This window comes from Nicotiana tabacum, chromosome 7 (assembly GCF_000715075.1).
Source record: "Nicotiana tabacum cultivar K326 chromosome 7, ASM71507v2, whole genome shotgun sequence".
NCBI classification, from domain to species: Eukaryota; Viridiplantae; Streptophyta; class Magnoliopsida; order Solanales; family Solanaceae; genus Nicotiana; species Nicotiana tabacum.
The window spans coordinates 139573914-139579913 of NC_134086.1; positions in this window are offsets into that span (position 1 = coordinate 139573914).

A 6000-nucleotide genomic window follows, 5' to 3' on the forward strand; every position below is an offset into this window, starting at 1 on the left:
TGTTCATGTTCATGTGCTTTGTTAAATTAATTTTCAGATTTCAAAATAGAAGTTTAATTAGTTGTTTTCATATTCATTTCATGTTTGTATTATTGTTTAAGTGAATATTTGTTAGTTTGATGTTTGTTAGATTCAAATTGAAATTTAATTAACTATTTCTTCAATTTGTTTCATGTGTTTATGTATTGTTAGAAATTGTTAATATTGTTAAGTTCAAGTTTAAGTTCATAATTGTTTATTCGTCAATCTTGTTATTTGTCTAAAAAGAATTTATTTGTGTTAAAGGAAATATATTGATTTAATCGTTTAATCCGTCATGTTTGTTGTGTTAAAATAGATTCATTCATGTTTATACTTTGTTTGGATGATCTTGAATCCGAATTTTGTATAGTTTGATTTCTTGTTTACCATTTGTGATTATTTCTTGAATTTGTCTCATAAAGTTTAATATAGGAATTGTTGTTGTAATGTTGTTAGAGTAGTTGATTTTAAGTTCAATATTATTGAATTTAGAAATTAAAATATACTTGTTTGTTGTTGTTGTTGAATCCGAAAATAGGATTGTTTGTTGCTAAAATATTGTTCAATCAAATTTTAGTTGTTCTTTGTTGTTCAATTTGTGTTCATGTGATTTGTTGTTGAAATGTTGTTGAAATCATGTTCATGTGCTTTGTTGTTGAAATGTTGTTAAAATCGTGTTCATGTGATATTGTTGTTATGATGTTCATCCGTGTTCATATTGTTGTTTGAACATTGTTAGAAATTGATCATATTGTCTATATTTTGGTTAAGTTTGATTAATTGATGTGTTATAGCTGATGGGTAGTTTGGTAAATTTGTAGTACGTTCAGGGGTAGTTTGGTAATTTCAGTAAGGTCGGAGGGGGTAGTTTAGGAATTGTACATTTTGAAATTGTTTATTTGAAGCATGGGGGACAAAATGAAATGGGGTGGGTTGTGATATAGTTGTTTAATATAAAGGGGGGACAAGATTTAATTTAAAGGAGGAATCTTGCATTATTTTAAATGAAGCATGGGGGACAAAATATAATGGGGTGGTGTGATATGTTTATTTAATGTAATGGGGATGAGTGGAAAGATAATCGGTTGGGTAGAGAAAAAGTATGGATTTTAATTAATTGAAAGGTTTATGGGATGGGTTATAAGATGAAGTCTTGAACACAAGACAAAAAGACAGAAATAGGGAGAGCGATACGAAACAGAGATACGAGAGAAGAAAAAATACACATACAGATAGAGAGAAAAAACGGACAGAGAATAGAAGAGAAAAAAAAAGGGCTGAACATTTAAGAGAAAGAAAAAGTCCGAAAAATATTTAAGCTTTCAAATAAAAAATAAAAACTAAAAAATCTTCTGCTTTCTTTCTTTGTTTGAAATTGGTATTAATGGTTGTTGTTTCATTCAAAGCTTAAAGCTTTTGTTTTTGGGATTACTACTCCACCGGTCTGTTACTGGGTTGTTACTGTTGCTGGGCAGTTGTTGCTGTATTGTTATTACTGTCGCTGATTCTCATCATCATTTTCTTTTGCTTCCAATATCAGGTACATATCTGTAAATTCATGTCATGAAAAGCTTCAACATGGAAAGTAAATGAAGTTTGGAATTATAAGGATGTCTTCTACTCATTTAAATTTTATTAGTTTAAGTTTCAGTTTTGTTTTAGTTGGTTAATATAGTATTATACTTGACATGATAAACTGTTAACTAATTAACCTTCTGGAGTAGTAAATTCCACGATAATCTTATATGTTTTGAGGACTAGTGATGACATTTACTGTTTGAATTGATAGGGAACATTGCAGAAAATTGGCCATTAATTAAATCTTGTGATATTGCTAGCTAAGTAAAGAATAGTACGGAAATACCCAGAAATTACATTACTAGCTTATTTTGTCAAATATCCAATTTTGTTTAAGGCTAGATGATGTCGTCTTATTAAATCAATTGGTAGATTAATTCTCTTTCTTAATAACAAATGGCATAGTTATTTTAGGAACGCGATCAACTCATTTCTTTTAATGTATGAAATAATGTCGATGATTTTTTTTTTACAAAATATAGAGTTAGTGTTTGCAAATATTCGCATAGACAGAGAATAAGAATTGCTTTATTTATCTCAAACTCAATCTTCGTAATCAAAAATTAACTAAATAATTATAACTTTGAACTAAAAACAAGTATATGAGAAGGATATGAGATTTATAAGCACAAATTGCAACATTTTATGTCAAGAATATTTGCATAATTAAGGATGCGTTCGCGTGACTTGATTATACTTCTAAAGGCAATTCGGATTATGCGTTCGCGCAATTTCGAGCAAATTTTTATTAAAAAAGAGATTCGTCGGGGGATATTAAATTAATTTTATAAAACCCGAGATGTGCGGTTCACTATTTAAGAAACGCGAATGTTCTTAATTTTATTTTTAAATACAATTTCGAAAATAATAATAATAATAATAATAATAATAATAATAATAATAATAATAATAATAATAATAATAATAATAATAATAATAATAATTATTTTTATAATAAATATATTATCAATATCATTGTGTACACGTACGCGTGACACGATTTCTCACGTTAAAAAAAATATAATATATAAAACGAATATACATACGCGTGATTCGATTCAAAGAAGGGTCTTTAATTATAAACAATCTAAACAAAAGCGATAACAAAATCATGCAATAAAAATGTAAAATCGAGATAATTAAGCAAAGAATAAAAACAGTTAAGCGACCGTGCTAGAACCACGGAATTCGGAAATGCCTAACACCTTCTTCCGGATTAACAGAATTCCTTACTCGGGATTTCTGGTTCGCAGAATAATAAACAGAGTCATATTCTCCTCGATTCAGGGATTAAAATTAGTGACTTGGGACGCCTTAAAATTCCCAAGTGGCGACTCTGAAACAAACAAACAAATCTCGTTTCGACTGTCCTTTAATTGGAGAAAACTCCCTTGTACCCTCGCGGGCGCGGAAAAAGGAGGTGCGACAGCTCTGGCGACTCTGCTGGGGAGTCAAAACCCAGAACCACTGGTTCAGGGTTCAAGAATTCGAGCTTAAAATAATTGTTATAGTTGGCTTTATTTATTATCTGATTTTTTTACATGATATATGCCCAATGTGCCAAATGACACTTTTACCGCTTTAATATTATTTGAATTATGAATATATACAATTGCTACGAAACCCCCTTCTTTCTGAGTCTTCTAAATTTATGGTGCACACGTGCGCGTGGCCCACCTTTCTGTTAAAGTCATACCAAATAAGACGAAGTTGGGACAAGTAACTAGGCCGGGTAGACTTTCGTGCTCCCGGTACGTTGCCCCCGCTTCGGCTCAAACTGTCCGTTTGGGTAAGCCAGGGCTAGATCAATATGCCTCAGGTTTTTTCACTTAGAATAACTCAGCTTCATGCCGGATCCCTAGTAGGAGCGATTGTTTGCATCACGTGCATTTGACTTTGGAGACTCAACACAGGGGTTGGGTCTGTCTAGGACAGGTGTACCAAAAAAAATGACCATCCTGATGCATCTTACTTGCTGCTACTTGCGCATTTATTTGATCCGGATTTGTGTGTTGACTGACTTTTGAATATCATGAATAATATTTTAAAATTGAAAAAAAGAAATAGCGGTTAGGGAATTGACTGTTTATTTTTGAAAAAAAAAACCAATGCCCAAATACTGTCAAAACTCTGCCGAAATTTTGAGAAAATGAAAAAAAAAATATTTTATTAGTTTGTTTTATTAAAACCAAAGAAAAAATAGAAAGAAAAAAAAATCGTTGTTCTGTCTTATTTTTCAAAAAAAAAATATATATATATATATATATATATATATAAAGGAAAATAGTTTGTCTTCCCCTGAAAATGACAATGAAAAAGAGTCTTACTTTTAAAATAGTTTTTTTTATTCGTTTCTGAAAAATTCAAAATAATAAAATAAAAAGAATCGCGTTGAAAGTGGTTTTATTATTTGTTGCAAATATATATATGTTGAAAGTGGTTTTATTATTTGTTGCAAATATATATATATAAATCCAAAAAGTTTTTCTTTATTTTCAAAAAATGTATATATATCTTTATTTGTTGCAAAAATATTTGTCCTGCCAAAAAAGTCTAGAAAAGTTTTGTTTAGACTCCCAATTTTCAAAACAAAAAATCCAAAAATATTTTCCATTATTGACTTCTTTAGAAAGTCTTTTTAATTATTAAAAAAAATATATATAATAAAATAAAAAAAATCCGAAAATATTTTCCTTCTTCTTTAAAAATTGAAAAGAAAATTCAAAATTCAAAAAAAAAATTTAGAAAGCATTTCTTTTATTAGAGGTAAAATTCCAAAAAATATTTTCTTTCTTCTTTAGAATAAGAAAAAACAAAAAAAAAATATCTTCCTTTTACTTTTGAAATTCTCAAAGTTCAAATCAAAAGAAAAGGAATTCTTAGAAGTCTTTCTTTCAAAAAGAAAATCAATCAAAAATCCAAAAAAAAATATAAAAATACCTCCTTTCTTCTTTTAAAGCAGTTCTTTTACAAAAAAAAAATCATAATTTAAAATCAGTTTATTTACTTTATTCATGACCTGCCCGAACTACGCGGGTTTGATTCTCACCGGATGTGAGATACGTAGGCAACCCTCATCGGGTCCAACCCCCTTTTTGGTAAAATAGCCAAAAACCAATAAATAAATAAAAACGTGTCAAAATTTTAATTTTGTCATAAATAAGTCGGGCGGTGTCCAACCTCCCCTTTTGCTAAAAAAATAGCCAAAAAAAATATGTCAAATTTTAATAGAGTCATGAATAAGTCAGGTGATGCTGTTTTGTCAAAAATAGCTGAATGTTCCAGAAAGGGACGCCGGAAGGCTGACTTTGCATAAACAGCCACCTTTTGGGTCATGTTTAGGATTTTTGGTCCAGTTGACCCACACAGCCTTAAAACATCTTCGTCCCCGAGGCGCTAAAGGGCCGTGTTTGCAACACCAGGTTGTTATTATAATTTGAAAAGAAAAAAAAAATAAAGAGTCGGCGGTCAGGTGAATACCGTTTGAATTTTTGTCATAATAAGCCGAGCCAGCTTCGGCCGCGTCTTAAACCGTTCTTGCCGAAATAGCCTTAGAGTATCTTTCAGTTGTCGAAAGGTTATTTTCGTAAAAGAATGGACAAGTTGGTAAAGTGTCATAAAATAATCCTCCCCGGCCTCAAAATTCATGTGAGAATTGGAAGGGGCCACATTTGCAAAAATAGCCGTTTGGTTGCATTTGACAAACGGGGAAAGGAAGCTGGCCGTTTGTTTTTGAGTTTGTAAATCTTTTGATTAGAATATGCGGGTTGTTTGATTTTCAAGTTTGTAGGTCATTTTAAACCTTTGAAACCCAATATAAAAATTGATAAAAAAATGTGTTTAGTATTGTTTATCTTTTATTGGTCCGAACTACGCAAGGTCTGATTCATGCGGGGTCATGATACGTAGGTAATCTCCATAAGATTCGACCACCACTAAAAAAGAAAAAAAAAGTGAAGAAAGAAAAATAAAGGAAAGCACAAGTGCATCGCATCTCTGATAGAACAGTTTAACTGCTTAGGTGCATTGCATCTCTAATATATGATTATCTGTCAAATGCCTTGACACTAACGTGATGGTTTCCCTTTGCTATGTTCATATATAGAAAAGTGGTTGGTTGTGGTAACTCCTCCCTGCAAAGCAAATGACACAGAACCTCAGAACAGGGTGGGTCGGTACTGATGACCGACAACAATTGGTTGAACAGAACAACGGGTTGGTAGAAGAAGTGAAAATGCTGAGACAACATGTGGCAGACATGTATCAGGCATGGATAACTGGGAAAGCACCACCCCCACCACCGCCAAGCTTTTCAAACTCTGGCATTACCCATCCCCCATACTCTCCATCCCAACCCACTTATGACAGCTTTCCTAGCTACCCGAGTAGCTCCATCACTCG